Source organism: Equus caballus, chromosome 1 (assembly GCF_041296265.1).
Source record: "Equus caballus isolate H_3958 breed thoroughbred chromosome 1, TB-T2T, whole genome shotgun sequence".
NCBI classification, from domain to species: domain Eukaryota; kingdom Metazoa; phylum Chordata; class Mammalia; order Perissodactyla; family Equidae; genus Equus; species Equus caballus.
The window spans coordinates 151,059,840-151,078,306 of record NC_091684.1 but is presented as its reverse complement, the minus strand read 5'-3'; the positions used below and the strand labels follow the sequence as shown (position 1 = coordinate 151,078,306).

Sequence of the window (18,467 nt, the reverse complement as noted above, 5' to 3'; positions counted from 1 at the left end):
TGTTCATCAATTATAACAATGTACCACTGTGGTGTGGGATATTAACAGTAGAAGACATTGTGCATGTATGGGGAATAAGGTGCATATGAGACTCTGTACTTTGTGCTCAGTTTTGCTGTGAATCTAAAACTGCTCTCAAGAAATAAAATGTATTGGGGCTGGCCCTATGGTGTAGTGGTTGAGTTGGGCATGTTCCACTTTGGTGGCCCAGGGTTTGTGGGTTTGGATCCCAGGCATAGGCCTATACCACTCATCAGTCACACTGTGGCGGTGACCCACATATAAATTAGAGGAAGACTGGCACAGATGTTAGCTCAGGGCTAATCTTCCTCAGCAAAAAAATAATAAAATGTATTAATTGAAATAATTTTACTTCCTATAAAATACCAGAAAATATTATGTTTTTTTTTTTTTACTTTTTGCAGATTTAAAAACTAAAAACCAATAATGAAAATAATCTATTCAGTTATCCTAAAATAGTACTTAAGAAGTTTCTCTTAGGAAGCATGAATTATGAAGAAGAAAAATTATAGGAGAGGGCAACTACACAAGCAAAAAGGAAAAGCATCAAAGTTCAGATGAGTTTTTACTGTCCCAGGACCAAAAAAATGGCCTTCTGTACAAACTTAAATTAAGAGTTTATGTTTTACATGAAGCATTTTAATGCCTGATAGGTATGAATACACTTAGAAGTCTTCAGGGCCTGAAAAAAACAGATTAGTTACTGGGAGAAGGGAGAAATGCTACTTCTATAACATTATTTGCTGTTGGACTTATAAGTAAAAAGTTGTTAAGTGACTGAGGGAAACAAAGTCATAATAACCGACATTCTCAAAGTCAACTGACAATAACCTTGTTTTTCATATGTCCTCTGGTGCACAATTTCTTGCACAAAATTCTCCTGGATTAGACTATTGAATATCCATGTTAAATTCTATATTTTGAGAATATGTCAGAATAAGAGTTCCTAATGAGTAGTACAGCACATTGTATAATGGTGGCTTTCAGCATCCTGGGAAATATCAATTTAATGGTAGTCAGATTTGTTTATAAAAGGACTTGTCTAAAGAAAATAGCTGAAAGGCAGTTTGATTTCTTTCATTTACACTGAAGAAAAGACTGCTAGATACTGCTATCTGGTCTGTGGTTGTGGATCCATCATGTAGTTATAACATTAATAGTTAGATGTTACAATAACAGCTGACACTTCCTAAGCTCTTACTGTGTGCCAGATACTGTGATAAATATTTTATCTTATTTAATCTTCACAATACTAATAATACATCACACTGTTTTACCTCCAAAAATAGGTCGATTATATATGGAATGGTCATTCATGTACAATTACTATTGCTAATTCATCAAGTCTAAGGTGTCATCAATTTTAAGATATGACTATTTTATCTTTCACTAAGAAAAAAAAATCTTCCAATTGAACTGCAATATGCCATCAAGTGTAAGAAACAACCTGATTTCAAAGATTTACAGTGTAGGAATCAATTAAATTAAAACCAATCAAATCAAAGTAAAATCAATCGAATATGGTAACTCTAAAGTGATCAGTTTTATCAGATTCTGATTTAAATGAAACATATCTTAATGGATCTGAAAACATAGTGAGCTAACTAATTGAATGCTTTTCAGATTTTTTTGAAAAGAAATCCAGTCTTGGAGAATGAAGTAATTTATCCAACAAACTTCTTAACTGAGGGGGAAAAAAAGAGATAGCTACAGCTGCAGGTGTCCATATGAACTGCATTCATACTTTATGCTTATATATTCCTACTCAAAGTAAAGGTACTTTCATCAAAGTGTATGTTTAATAGTGGTTAAAGTAAATCCATATTTTAATAACGGGGTGAAATAAGACTGGATTAGAGTTTCCTGGTTAAGAGCAATGATTAACAGACAATTAGAATCTTGGTTTTCTTGCTAGTAACTCTGTAGTCCAAGGAATCCTGCTTAGTCTCTCTAAACGTTGCTTTCCTGAAGAACGAGGTAATACCTATCTCATAGCATCTCTGATTTCATGAGGTAACAGTATGTTGTGTTGAACACAGTGTCCTGCATACAGTAAGCTCCATTATATAATGCATAGTTCTACTGATCCTTACTAAGCCAAAGTGGCTTGGTAGAAATTTTCAATAGTTCTAGAATCTTGTACTTTTGAATCCTAGCTGCACATTGAACAAACTGGAGAGCTTTAAAAACAAAAAACAAAGGGGCCAGCTCTGTGGCCAAGTGGTTAAGTTCGCGCGCTCCGCTGCGGTGGCCCAGGGTTCGGATCCTGGGCGCGGACATGGCACCACTCATCAGGCCACGTTGAGGCGGCGTCCCGTATCCCACAACTAGAAGGACCTGCAACTAAGATATACAACTGTGTACGGGGGGGTTTGGGGAAATAAAGCAGGAAAAAAAAAAAAAAAAGATTGGCAACAGTTGTTAAAAAAACAAACAAACAAAAAAACAAAAACAGCAACAAAACTCAAGGACCCATCCAAGACTGGGTACCATATTCTTTTAAAAAGCTCCTTAGGTAATTTTAATGTGCAACCAGGATGGAGAACCACTGCTCTAGCTGGAAGCTTAAGACCAAGCAGTGGAAGAAAATGAGGATATTAGGCAAGGGGGCGCCATATAGAGCAAGTAGTGGTGATATTAGCAAAGCAAGAGACCCACTTTAAAAGATGTACGCTGGAGTTGTGTTTTCAGTTAGAGCCTCGAATTTGAATATACCCTCTCATTACATGTAACTGAGGAAGAAGTGGTTTCCAAATTGGGATCTGTGGACATTCTGAGGACCTGACAGCTCTCTCTTCCCAAATTTAATTTGTGATTTATTTTCAACGAAAATCTCAAAAAATAAGCACAAACTTATTCTAGATTATCTGTGTGGCCAGCGATAATCAAAGATTGCCTTACAATTTCAATGCCATATTCATATTTACAATTATGGTCTACATTTACAGTTTTGCAAGTACCTAAATAGCGTGTTTAATAGCTCTGGGCTAATAAGAGATGTGGACTTAAAACACACAGATGATGCTTTTGTGTTGTATGCAAAATGTCATTGTAGCCTGGGCTACCAATAAAAGTTGACTGTGGGTTAAACGACAAGCAAATAGCAAGCCGTAGTATCACAAGCATGCTTAACTCAAAAGGACTTGGCCCATGATACTAAGTACTATATTCACACTTTGACCAGTAACTTTGTAACACACAATAAAAATTTAAAGTTTATTGGTTCTATAGTTTTATTTGCGTATAGTTTTTAAAATCATTTTGGTTTTATAGTTGTATGAGGGCTATAAGAATAAGGAAATTATATTGAGTTCATTTCTCCACATTGTAATAAAAAAATAACTTATATCAGCTGGTCCAAATTTTTTTCCTTAAACAATTGTGGGGAGTCTTGGAAGAAAGACTGAATGGATTCAAATTTCAGTTCCATTATATAATGGGGAGGTTTTCAACTTTATAAAATCTTTAAGATCTCTCTCTCTCTCTCAGATATTATCTTGAAGTTAGCAAAAAGCCATACTTGGCCTTTATAACTACATGACAGAGTTCCTAAAACTGAGCCAACTCCATTATTAAAGTGATTTTTCTTACACCTGCATCCTACAGTCCATTTCAATGTCAGATGTACTGTATTTTAGGTCTAGTATTTGTAGACTCAATCATTTTAATTGCACTGAAGTAATACAGCACTTTTTATTTATTCTTCCTGGTGAAAGATTAAAGCAGTATCAGAAAGAGTCTAAACAAGTTACATGATCCTCCCAAAAGTACACAGAAAATCTCTATAGTTTATATATCTTGGTCCTGTGTCAGTACTTAGCTCCCTAGTCAACAGTGCCTCTACCAAGTCAAATGCAGATCTCACTACCAATTTTCTTTTCTCTTTTTTTTTTTTTTAATAACTTTTTGTTTTTAACAACTGAAACAAAGTTGGCCCAGATGAGGTCTCTGTGATGTCTTAAGGATTTAGAAACCAGTTAATCCTAAATGTCATTATTATATTTGATTATAATTTGAAACCATTGAAAATATTTTACTTGGCATTTAAAAATGAGGAAATAGCTACTTTTCCACAGTTTTACTACTTTCTTATCAAAAATTTTAATTGATTGGGGCAGCCTGGTGGTGTGGTGGTTAAGTTCAGCTGCTCCACTTCGGTGGCCCGGGGTTCGCTGGTTTGGATCCCAGGCATGGACCTACACACTGCTCATCAAGCCATGCTGTGGCGGTGTCCCACATAGAAAACAGAGGAAGACTGGCACAGATATTAGCTCAGCAAAAATCTACCTCAAGCCAAAAAAACAGAAAAAAATAGGAAGATTGGCAACAGATGTTAGCTCAGGGCCAATCTTCCACACACATGCACAAATTTTTTTAATTGATTATACTACTAAATGTGGTACTTAAAGTTTTTAATATTACTGATACAAACCAACATGTAAAACTGCTAAGATATATCAAGTGAAAAAAAGTTGTAGAACACTGCATATAAAAATGCATATAACACTTGTACAGTTACACAACTGATATTATTTACAGAAAAAAAACCCAACACATACCAAACTGCTTGTTAGAATTAACTCTGGGGCTGTGGCACAGGGTTATGGGGTGTGATTTAATTTCTATGCTTATGGCTGCCCAATTTAGCAAATAAATATACATGATGCCCAGTTAAATCTGAATTTCAGTATAGGACATACTTGTAATAAAAAATTACTCATTTATCTGAAATTCAAATTTAACTGGACATCCTCTATTTTATTAGAAAAATGGCTGAGCAAGACTATGTTATATATGTCTAATTTCTGAATTTAGACATTTATATGTTGCATATGTTTGCTATGTTATACGTGTCTATATAACAAAAAATAAAAAACTACAACGTAAGTCAGTCATCTGTTCCCTAGAGTAAAAAAGTCAAAATACTAAGTTTCTTCAATGGAGATCTGTGCTAAAGTTGAGGAATGAAGCAGATATCTACACGTCTCTACAGGAGGTGCTCATGAACACTGCCGCGTGAAAAGATCAAGTTATGGACAGTGTACAGAGTATGATCCTAATTTTGCTTAGAGAGAGTTTTAAGATAGATAATACTATGCACACATATTAGGATGGAGAAAGAATGGATATACATGCACAAAACGGCAGCACGCTACTCCTGGGAAGGCAAGCCTGGGAGGAGGAAAAGAGGAATCAGAAGTTATGCCTATTTGTTTATACACTTTTTTGTTTGTTTGAATTTTGTTTCAAACACCACATACTACCTACCTCTGTAAAGGTAGTAAAGGGAAGTTTTTTTTCTTTCATATGTAATGCCAAATGACTTTTTTTTTTTTTTTAAAGATTTTATTTTTTCCTTTTTCTCCCCAAAGCCCCCCGGTACATAGTTGTGTATTCTTCGTTGTGGGTTCCTCTAGTTGTGGCATGTGGGACGCTGCCTCAGCGTGGTCTGACGAGCAGTGCCATGTCCGCGCCCAGGATTCGAACCGACGAAACACTGGGCCACCTGCAGCGGAGCGCGCGAACTTAACCACTCGGCCACGGGGCCAGCCCCTACCTCTGTAAATTTTTAATCAAATTTTTCAAAACTGGGGTGGAGGGGTAGCAAATGAGACACATTCAAGGTACATGTGCCTTTAAAAGCTTTTTTTTTGAAGAGGAAGATCAGCCCTGAGCTAACATCTGCTGCCAATCCTCCTCTTTTTGCTGAGGAAGACTGACCCTGAGCTAACATCTGTGCCTATCCTCCTCCATTTTATATGTGGGACGATTGCCACAGCATGGCTTGCCAGGCAGTGCCATGTCTGCACCCGGGATCCAAACCAGTGAACCCCAGGCCACCGAAGCGGAATGTGTGCACTTAACCGCTGCACCACCAGGCCAGCCCCTAACAGCTTTCAAAATCAGATTAAAAATACAAAAAAATTAAAGGAGGATTATCAACTTTTTACTTTGCTAGATATTTTTTGGAAATAGAATAGAGAGCTCCCAAAATGACTAATTCTATAAAAAACTTTAAGGACTCTACCTTATATAAGCTTTTCAAGACAGAACAGAATATTACTTAATAACAGTTTGAGTATATATAGTGACTGAGGGGAAATAATTGAGTATCTACCATACACCAAGTGGTTCTCGAATTTTAATTTGTCTAAGTATTGCGGTAGACAAAATAGTGGTCCCCCAAAGATGTCCATGTCCCAATCTCTGGAACCTGTAAACATGTAACTTCACATTCAAAAGGAATTTTTCGGGTGTGATTAAGTCAAGGATCTTGAGATAGGGGGATTTTCCTGGATTATCCTAGAGGGCTCAACATAATGACACGTCCTAATAAAAGAGGGGCAGGAGGTGAGAGAGGAGAGAAGGTGCTGCATTGCTAGCTCTGAAGATGGAGGAAGGGGCCATGAGTCAAGGAACATAGGTGGCCTCTGAATGCTGGAAAGCCAAGGAGACCGTCCCCTAGAGCCCACAGAAGGACCATGGCCCTTTGGACCTATTTTAAACTTCTGATCTTCAGAACTGTGAGAACATAAATTTGTGTTGTTTTAAGCCACAAAGTTGTGGTAATTTTTTACAGCAGGATAGGATCCTAACACAAGTATCATCTCAGGAGCTTGTAGAAATGTACACCTCCGGGTCCTACTCCCAGAGATCCTGACTCAGGTAGGCCGCATGTTTAAGAAGAAAGCTCTGTGCCTCTGATGCAGGTGATCTCTGACCCACACTTCGAGAAAAAGCACTTTAGATCATACATCAAATTAAATACCTCGCAGATAAACAGTCCCATTGAGAATATGATTTTAATGGGGAAAACTAGTAGAAAATTCAATATGTATTTATTTAACCTATGGAATAATGAGAAATTTCTTGGCTTTGAAATAATACAAAAATACACACAAAGGCAAATATTGGCAGATTAAAATGTATAAAATCTAAATATTTCTGAAAGATAAAAAATAGAAGGGGAGATATTTCTGTAATACATGGGTGACAAAGTGTTCCTATTTCTATTATATTATTCTATATGCTATTTCTTTTTTTTTTTAAAGATTTTATTTTATTTTATTTTTTTCCTTTTTCTCCCCGAAGCCCCCCAGTACATAGTTGTATATTCTTTGTTGTGGGTCCTTCTAGTTGTGGCATGTGGGACGCTGCCTCAGCGTGGTTTGATGAGCAATGCCATGTTGGCACCCAGGATTCGAACCAACGAAACACTGGGCCGCCTGCAACAGAGCACAGGAACTTAACCACTCGGCCACGGGGCCAGCCCTATTCTATATGCTATTTCAATTAAAGTATTGCTATTTCAAAAGTCAAATGAAAAGAGAAATAAAGATTTAATTCACATAAGGTGAAATAAAAAGAGTAAATACATAGAGAGGAATGTTTAATCTCTCTAAAGAGAATGTTTAATCAAAGTTATAAAACTTAAAACTATATTGTAGATCCATGTTATATCTACTATAATAGGAAAGTTAAAAAAATTTTTAAATTACCAATGGAAAATGGTTTGAGTGATGTTACGTCAACATGATGTAGTATCTTATACCATTAAAATAATTGTATTATTTAGAAAAATGCATGATAAAGTCCATTAATTCAAATAGCAACACATATAGTTTTATTTCTTATGATTTTTTCAATGCATAAACATAGAAAGATGATCTGTATCAGTAACAATATAAAAAATTGAAATAAGCTTGCTAGAGTTTGCTTGCTTGCTAAAGTCTGCTAAAATAAGCTTGCTCAAGCTCCTTGCTAATGAGCTTTACTACTGAAAAAATTTTAATATTTCACTTCTTAAATAAAAGCAAAATTAGGAAAAAAAAAGAGAAAGTATTACCTATCTATCTTTTACTTCCACCATCATTTCATAAAAGGAACGGCATTTAATAACAAAAAACTGGAAGGCATGATCACAGAAAAAGGACAGTCCCTCTTGAGAAGGGCTGCCATCTTTGCCATGGACAGATGAACAGCTGATGTTAGAGTAGCGCGGTCTGAGGACCAGCCTTCGGGAGCCACCATCAGAAGGTACTAAGCTGAAAGCTACTTGACCTCAGGATCTGTGTGAACAGTAACCAAGAGCCCAACTACCATTCTATGGGGTCCTTCCCCCCGCCTCCCCACTGCTCCCACCTCAATCAGTCCAAGAAGCTTATCCATCATTTCAAAGAGCAATGATGAAGATGATAGAGAACATATTCCACAAAAGTAGAAAACTGCCAATGCTAAAAAAGGGGACAATGGACCAGAAGTCTATGAGAATGACAGTTTGCCAAAAGCACGAAGCAAGACTATCCATAGCACCAAGCAAGAATACCCACCGGTTCCTTCAGTGATTCAACCAGTTGAAGCAGGCGGACAATGCCACCCTTGTAACCATTTGTTTGTTTGAGTGGATTCATTCATTAACCTCTGTGTAAATGTGGGGAGATCAATTATTTAGGATGAAAAATTACAGTTGAATTGTAAATGGCTATTGTAAAGATAGCACCTTGTTATAAGGTTGATGAGAACAGAAACAATACTTTTTTCTAATTTTTTTCCTCAAAGGCGGTTTCATGCTGTTCTATCTCCCCTTTAAAATGGTAACTCTGCCAAAGGCAGCATCCTTTGATAAAGATAATGATCGAGCAGTGGGACTTAATGCTAATGTAATGCTTTTAATTAACGTTTTATTGGATGACTCTGCGGTCATTATCATCAAACGTCAGCCAAGTACAGAGTATTTCCTGGAACCAGATTAAACTGGTTTTAGTTCAGCCAATTCACACATGATTAGAACTATAGTCAATTGAGCATAGCTATTATGATCAAGCAATTACTATTGTCATAGTATTCCAAAATCATCCGTTTAGAAAACAAACTTGCCAGTCTACTTTATTTCCCTAAATTTTGATAGCTAAATAACAGATCTTAATATCAACATTTGTATTTGTAATAGATTTTGAAACACACAGATCTCTTAATAAAACAAAAATCAAATGAAAAAAAATGTTACAGCAACTTGCAAATAGTACAAAAATTGCTGTACTAGACACCAGAAGATCTGAGTTCTAATGTCAGCTTTGTAATAAACTAGCCCCAAGACCTTGGGAAAAGTCAGTTAAACTCTGCGACCCTCAGCAAACTCACTTGTAAAATGAAGGTATGTGAAACTAAGATGGCCCCTTCCAATTTAAATAATATCTAGTTCTACTTGCACCAATTTTTGGAGTTATAAAATACTACCGTCCCATTTATTGTTAGTACCACTTTCTCCACAAGCACAGACTGATCCTGGAACATCTAGCCTACCACAAACTGAAAACAATCATGGGGGTGCTGGTCAGAGTACAAAACTTACCCCAACCACAGCTGTTTTTGCTTTTTGTGACTCAAAATCTTAGAATCATCTATGCCTCCTCCCTGTCTCTTGTCCCCAGTTAGCCATCAGTGGTAAAGTCTGACTGGTTCTATTAACAACCTCCCATATCTGATCCCCCACCATTTCCAGTTTGGCCAGAGCACTGGAGGTACAAAGGTGAGTAATGAGAGAGGAGGTGAAAAAGGACCTTCTCAACCTTTTTTCCCCTCTTCTCCCATTACTGCCTTTTATGCATCCAGTGCTCTGGCCAAACTGATCTACTCATTCCCTCCTAGAGCCGCCTCAAGACACCCCACCCTCTGTACTCCACTGAATCACTCCAGTTCCTCCTGTTCCCAGCCCTCCCCTTCTGGCAGGCCTCATAGCTCCACCTCAGTTATTTTAATCCTTCTCTCTAACTGTGCCAGTATTCTTAAAGCCATGCCATGGAAAAACTTTGTGGTAAGGAGGTAATTCATCCTTTTGTGCAGCAGGAGAGCATTCAATTCCTTAACACTCTTACTGCTTTTCCATCCTTCAGATACCGCACTAATTTATCAACAATTCCCCCAAATTATAGCTAGTGCCTCAAAAATCACCTCAACTAACTTTTTTATTTTTTTATTTTTATTTTTTGAGGAAGACTAGCCCTGAGCTAACTTCTGCCAATCCTCCTATTTTTGCTGAGGAAGACCGGCCCTGAGCTAACATCCGTGCCCATCTTCTTCTACTTTATACGTGGGACGCCTACCACAGCATGGCGTGCCAAGCAGTGCCACGTCCGCACCTGGGATCTGAACCGGCGAACCCCGGACCACCAAGAAGCAGAATGTGCGAACCTAACCACTGCACCACTGGGCTGGCCCCTCAACTAACTTTTTAAAAACTGCATTTTAAAGGTTCAAATCTCACCATTTATATAAGCTTTTTAAAACATTCTTTGGTAGAGTTTTAAAACTTTCTTCACAAAGGTCCTGAATATTTCTACAAAGTTCATGCAAAATTAGATTTGTTTGTTGCTCTTGCGTATGGGATTTTTTTCCCACTACATTTTCTAAAATAATTTCTACTCTTATGAAGTTAAAAATTTAACTTTACCACTTGATCAAAATTCTACAGATTAAAAAAACGGGGCAGGAAATAATGAGATGATCTCTATTTCAGCACAGACACAAAATTCTTCATTAGGTTTTTATCTCATCTCACCTGGTCCCATTACACTCTTCCATGGCTTTTTATTGTTTTTAGGAGAAGAGCTCATTGCACCTTATACTTTTCCTTCCTAAAACTTAGCACAAATAAAATTAAATCATTATTTGCATCTCTCCTTTAACCCGCTAAGCTCCAGGAGAACAAGGGACAGCTCTCTTACTGTTGTCCAGCACGGTGCTTGGCACAAACAAGCAATTGAACAGTTGTTGAAACAACGAATGGTTAACGTTCCATCATATTTTCTTCCCTTATTTCAGCTTATTTCTGGTTAAAGTGATAAAAGCTTGCTGTTACTCTTTCCAGAGAATTATTAGTTTACTCTTCTCTTGGATTTGATATTTTAATTGCCAGCTGTTTTGCCAATTTTTCAAGTTTAAAAAGTCAAAGTTGGAAATAAAATTCTAGAAATATATCACCTGAAACATTGCACTGAACCTAATCGGAATCTCCTGACCTATCTTTGCTTTCTAAAGCAGGTCGTAGTCAAGAGAGGTCCAGTTCCTGCCCTCTCTCTTTTGCACTGAAATTGTTTTGTGAGTTGTCTTTGCCCTTATCAACATAATTCTCTTAAATGAGACAAGGAAACATTTACTTTGAAAATAGTGAAATTGCATTAGGTAATCACCAAATCTCTAGCCTAGGGTGAAAACATTTAAATTATCAAAAATAAAAAGGAGAGAGAGCACTTTCTGAGCTCTAATTTCCACAGTGATTATTGGAATTTCCAGGCCTCGACAGGTTTTAAGGGATTATAGACAAAATTCATCACAGCTTGATGAACAGACTGCTTATGTGATGAGGTAGGGGCAACTCAAGCTCCAGAAAGAAAACTAGATTTAAAAGTAATTTTAAAGATTGGGTAGAAGGTAAGAGTGGAAAAAGAAAAAGTCACTAAATTTCCAAAAATGCAAGTGAAATTCAGCTCTTCTCCCGAAGGCAGTGGGAGAATAAGCAGTCATGCTGCTTTCACGTAGAGGAAATCTTATGGAGAGGACACAGATAAGGCCAATTCGTGGTGATGTGATAAATGGCAACATGGATGGATTAGGGTGCTGTGGGAATGTTAGGAGGGAACTCAGTCACGGACGTCAGAGATCATTCCCAGAGGACTTGATATTTGAAATGTAAGAATTAGAACTAGTCAGCGTCATTGAGGAAACTTATGAGTGTCCCTTCGCTTTGCCTCCTTAAAGCTCAGGCTGCCAGAATTGTGCTTTTAGCTAGGCCATCACAGATGCATGGGCACAAACTTAGAGCTACACATCTTATTCATCTCCCTCTTACTGGTCCTGACTGTACTTTATTTCATTTCTCTGTGCTCTGTGTGAACCAGGAGACCTAATTCACCACTGTTTCAGGGCCTGAAAATCCTCAAGTAGAAAATATTGTCCTTCTACTGTCCTTTGTGGGAATATCCCTGATTATATGGTGTTACGGCTCCACACCCCATGCAGAAAGAACCATGGGACAAAAAGTTAAGAAAATATTGTTGCAGAAGGAAACAAAGTCTTGCTTCTCAAAACCCCAAGTTCTAGATTTAGCTAAACACTCAAAAGATGACTTTGTGCTAAAAAAGCAACAATCCACTGTTCTAGTGCTGTTTGTTTTGTTCCAGTTTTACTAATCCCAGATAACTGGCACATAACTTTCCAAAATTATCCTCCAGCTTAACCTAATTTAGTCTTACATTTTACCTCATGGGAATATGGTTACAACATAGGCTGGTCCCCAAAAATACCCTCTGTCCTTTCAACCTCCCTCCCTCTACCACATGCATGACCCCTACTTCTCTCAATTCATATTTTCCACTGAGTGTGTGTGTTTGTGAAACCTAAAACTCCTCCAGAAACAAAAAGTAGATGGAATAGAGAGTTGTTTTTAATCAAGAGCTGAGAAACTTGAGCACACACAGTAAGATGAGTTCTGCTCAGTTCTCTTGAACAAAGATGGAACCAGGTGACAGCCACTGCAGTGGGCCTGTCATCTCTAGTACAGAATAATTTCTGGAAGAGATCCCAGGTGGTAGCCTAAGGCCAAAGGAGGTACCTCCTAAGTCTCCTCTAATCTCAGTCTACAACTCAGAGATGGCATGTAGGTCCTGAGGACATGGACACTGCATTCCAGGCCTGGTCTTTTTATGCTAGGTTCTCCATCAGAAGCCCTTCCAGAATATAGGAGTCAGTGCAGGAATATGGGGTACTCCCCAGGGCAGATCCATCTGCAAGAGTCCTAATGTATGGAGTACATGATGGAACATTTTACCATCTCTTTAGAAGCTATAAGACAGTGCCCTGTGCTCACTACTTAACACTTTGCTTTAATACATATCGTAAGTCTTTAGCCAGTCTATTTTAAGCCTCATTTTAAAAAATTAATGTTTTTATTTTCAGACTAAAACCAAATTATGTTTGGGGCTGGCTTGGTGGTGTAGTGATTAAGTTCATGTGCTCTGCTTCAGGGGCCCAGGGTTCACAGGTTCAGATCCAGGGCATGGACCTACACACTGCTCATCAAGCCATGCTGTGGCAGTGTCCCACACACAAAATAGAGGGAGATCGAGTACAGGTGTTAGCCCAGTGACAATCTTCCTCAAGCAAAAAGAGGAAGGTTGGCAACAGATGTTAGCTCAAGGCCAATGTTCCTCACCAAAAAACCCTACAAAAACCAAATTATGTTTAACAAGATTTCTTAACCTAAGAGAATTTATGAACCTCTGGATATTTTCCACAAGGTTATGTGTGGATATACAGAGATGCATTTTTTTTTCCTAGCAAGGGGGTTGCTGGCTTTCATCAGATTCTCAAAAGAGTTAATACCTCAAAATGAGAAACACTACTATACAGCAATCTCTCTTGTTCTTTTTCTGTGTGGGTATTTTTGAGAAAAGTGATTTAAGGTAAGTATGTGTTACCCAAAACAAAGACATCAATGCAATGCAATCAGGTAAAACCAGGATACTTATTTCTAAAAGGGTTCTCCTACCCTTTTAGTCAATTGCAAAACAGTCTCGGGACCAATGCAGAAGCTACTTGGGCAGTACTGCTGAGCGCAGGTGTTAGCAGTGACAAAACAGAGTACACCTGGCAGAGACGGTCTTGTCTTTACATTTGCTTGTTCTCTAACTCTCAATAAACTAAACTATCTTCAGCAAATTGGAGGACTAAATAATAGAAGTTTATGTAGGAATCACAAAATCTTAGCACTTCATGAAAATACGAAAACCAGAATGGGAACCCAGATTAAACCTCCGTCCCAAAATAACATAAAATTACGACTGCTCAAAGCAATGAAAACACTGCGGCCAGTTGCAAAAAACCTGAAATTTTGTGTACTTATTAAAATGACAAATAAAAGCATTTTCTGAACATTTTTAGCTTGGAAGTTTGAATTTTCAAAATTTAGCCCTATACAACTACAGTTTTTCTTTTCCTAACAACTACTGCCAATCTTTTTTTTTTTCCTTCCCAAAGCCCCCCAGTACAAAGTTGTATATTCTAGTTGTGACTGCCCCTGGTTGTGCCATGTGGGATGCCGCCTCAGCATGGCCGGATGAGCAGTGCCATGTCCGTGCCCAGGATCCGAACCGGTGAAATCATGGGCCACCAAAGCAGAGTGTGCCAACTTAACCACTTGGCCACGGGGCTGGCCCCACAACCAGATTTTTGTTCTGGACATTTTTTTTTTTTTGAGAAGATTAGCCCAGAGCTAACACCTGCTGCCAATCCTCTTCTTTTTGCTGAGGAAGACTAGCCCTGAGCTAACATCTGTGCCTATCTTCCTCTACTTTATATGTGGAACGCCTAACACAGCACAGCGTGCCAAGCAGTGCCAGGTCTGCACCCGGGATCCAAAATGGGGAACCCCAGGCCGCTGAAGTGGAACGTGCACACTTAACTGCTGAGCCACTGGGTCGGCCCTGGACATTTTGGTATTTCAAGAAAGTTACATTCATCATGTATGCGATGATATTTAACTTCTGGCTCCTAGGCAGCTGATTTGTCCTTTGTTATTAATATGGGTGGCAAATACAAGGTCACCCTTAGCCCAATCCTAGTTGAGAAATTCAAAAGAAGAGTCAGAAACAAGTTACTTCCCAGTAAACAAATCCCCAGTGAATTCAGCAACTCTAGTCAGTCAGCTCAGCATTTGTGGGTACTCTGCGCATGCACACGCGTGCACAGCAAAAATATCACTACATCAAACAGAACAAATTTTTTCCCTGCCTTCTCTTTTTTAATCTTCCCATTTTACTCATGATTTCCGTACAATTAGTGACTATTATCTTTTCTCAGAGATTTAGTCATGTACTTCCCTATGAACCCTGCTCTCCTTCTGTCCTAAACCCCTTATTTCCATGACTTACCAGATCATGACGTTATCTCAGAAAACCGAGAAACCTAAAAGTATGTCTGCCTGTGTGCAGCTCAGGGGGAAAATCTAAAAACTATACTTAAAATTCTCAGGACTTTAAAATGTGGAATAATTTTAAAGAAAAGAGAAGTTTATTATAACAAATTATAATTTGTTAACTTATGAGGGTTAACTCTGTGTCACTCATCTAAGTAGTTTCCATAATTCTTTCACTTAAAGAATTACCCTAACAGCTCATCATATGGATGATCATATTGCTCAAAGAGGTGAAACCACGCTCAATATCACATAGCTAAATAATAATAAATCATACACGATAAGACAAGCTACCCAAAATGTAAACCTCAAAAAAAAAATCCCTCAAAATATTAAGAAAAGAGAAACCAACTTAAATTTTAATGGCCAATATTTAACAATAAAATGTTAAATAGCAGGGACATATATAAGTGATTGGCAGTTTCCCTTTCATACTTTGGGGGATAAGAAGCTTGCAGCAAAAGTGAGCCCCGACTATGTATGAGCCTTAGGGCCCGACTATTTTTCCTACTCTATCTTGACTACTTCCTGTAATTTATCATTTTAATGTCCCTGTGCTTATCACAAAGCTTATAACTAAAATTCTTTGATGCTCAGAAGTCTTTGGATGAGTACAATTGAGGAGAGCAGTGAAGAAAAAACAAGCAGATATTTCTAGTTTCTCAGTTAATAACCATCATGCCACCACTTTTAACTTGGCCTCATCACAAAGGATTATATAATCAGATTCAAGCAATACTGCAAACAACTATATTTTTAAAACTCAGGTCTTTGATTTTAGATACAGTGACATCTGAAGATAAAAAAAAGATTTACTATACTCTTGCAAAAGTAATACAATTTATGCAATAGCACTGTTGCTTACATGAAAACGCCTGACAAAAAGTTGTCAAGACTAAACTTCCCTGCCCAGCTGACCATGATAATCAAATCTTTTTTGGATTCAGAATACGAACAAGTAATGGAAGTTCTGCAAGAAAGAGTCAAAGAAACAATGTGTTACACAGCACTTAAAGCATACATATAGGAATCAAACATTTCCACACTTGAAGTAGGAATCATTAAAAAAGATTTCACAGAAGACCTAGAGAAAAAGAAAAACTCAGGTTGCTACCCCTTCCCAACCTGAAGTTTTAAATTATAGAATTTTTTTGGAGAACTGTAAATGAGATACTATTTACAGATTGTTGGTGGATGATTTAAAAATAAACAAAACCAATTTATTTTATTTAAAATAAAATCAGTTACAGCAATCACTGCATCTGATAAATACTAACATTTCTATTTGCTATTCTTTACCAGGCAGCCAAGACAAAAAAGAAATCATTATTGTTTGAGAACTGAAGTATTTTTCTACTTATAAGTACAAAACAGTATAGCCAATTTAAAGATTTGATATAGAATAAGACAATAAAAATTCTGCTGTCAAATAATAGATAAATTTGAAGAGTTGAAATATACTAGCAATGTTACTATATTTGACCAGGTTATAAACATCAGTTATTACCCTGAGGTCTTGATACTGAACAGGAACTTTCAGATGTTTCAATATAAAAAACATCTTTAAGTACTAAGCCCAGGAATAAAACCTGGGATTCTGCCAAGACTATTCCTCCTGCAACACAATGGCAAAGCTTTTGTGTGACACAGCAGCAGACCCAACTTTCTTGCCAATATCGTATTCCTTTATCTTTTGTGGAATTGAATAAAACCAGCCTGCTCTTGGAAAGTCTACTAATTTTTAAGAAATAAACCAAAGGGAAAAGAGTGGCAAACCAATTCAAGTAAAACTTTGCTTCTTTGTGGTTCTATAATTTAAAAATAAAATTAGTAATTGATGAGAGTGATCGCTGAAAAGATGGAAATGACTAGATTGACCTCCGTGTGGTTAGAGTTATATTTAATGAACTTGGTCCTCTCAACATACCTCTGCCTCCCATCCCCGCCCCCGTCAATGCTCCTCTTCTGCAAATGAGAGCTTTCTATTGTGGAGGCCACCAAGTCTAAAGAATATAATAGCTTTCTTGATTTTGCTATAATTTTTATAACTCCTATCAAGTTCAAGATTTGGGCTACACTTAAATTGGAAAAACTAAGAAATGTCAGTCTTTTAAAGTTCACCAACGTCTAGGTTCATGTGAAACACTTTTTAATGTTTAAGGACAATTCATTCTGTAAATTTGTATCTACTATTTGAAGTCTTTAACTTAATACAAACATTATACATGTATTGTTAAGAAAGATCAGTAATGGGCACAAAAGCATGAAACATATTTTGCGTTCTTGTCAAAGAAAAGAAATCTCCCTTCTCACCTATCAAATAATGCTAACATTGATTCTGTAGCCTTCCTAATTACAGGTACTTCTTGAAAAGAACAAGAACATCAAAAACAATCTTATTCCAAAATATATCATTTGTAGAGATAAGAAATAAAGCTCGAATATTAATTTTGAATTTATATTACACTAATTTTACTCATCAGACATAAATCACTAAATGAATTAAATGGAGCCACTTACACAATCAGGTGAAACTGAATAAGCAAAAGAAAATTGTTCATAAATGGGCAATATGCTAATTAGTCTTCTGTTCTGCTTTAATCAATTTAAAAGAATCATTAGCTAAATCAACCATGTAAACTCTATAATTTCACAGTATTTGAGATACGTAAAAAACTTCTGTTTATCTAAGATATTTTAAGTTTCCTATAATCAGTTGGATAAACCGGTTTTTCCAGATCCCACAAAAACAAACTGTAACCCATATTCTGTTCAATTATTGCAAACATTGAATTAGTGAGGTTTAATTTAATAAGATTTTACTATATTTGCAGTATTAACTAAGTTGGATATGGAATTATTACCTAAGAGGCTGACTTTAATTTTAAAATGCTATCTTAACCATTTGTGGTATGTTATCTTCAAAATCCTTTATATTTCAATTTTCTATATGGATATTTAATAGAACACAACACTGACTTTGCAGTTGGATTATATGACTATCCTTTATCCAAACTGTACAGAACTAGTCATCGGGTCAAATAATTAAGAGATTGTATAATATGAGGTAGCATCCACAGAAATCCTTTATAGAGGACAGCACATGAATTCCTTAAACTATGTCAAAATTCTCACTAAGCTGAATTCTGACAATCTGTCAAATTTAGAAACAATGAATTTCAGTTAAAAATACTTATTTTAAATACATTCCCCTTAAGAGCTTTTATTTAAAAAAAAAAAAACCTCCTGCCCACAAATACAGTTAATGCTTCTCACTAACCCCCATTCCCTTCCCAGTATTCTCATTTTTATCATATTTTCCCCCCATTGAAGTGAGTACATTGTATTTTGGTTTCTTTTCTTCCGATTCATTGTTCAGACCAGCATTTTAATAATCTTTTAAGCAACGCTGTTCAAAGAAAACAGCCTATAGAAAGCTAAAGAAAATCCCCTAAGTTCAATGTTTTTCAAAGTG

The 18,467-nt window shown here is 36.9% G+C and overlaps 1 protein-coding gene across 37 annotated transcripts in view; it reads right to left on the bottom strand.

Moving 5' to 3' along the window:
• Positions 1-18,467, bottom strand: part of ATOSA (atos homolog A) — a 109,382-nt gene that overhangs the window by 47,815 nt on the left and 43,100 nt on the right. The gene's annotated exons all lie outside the window — the stretch shown is intronic.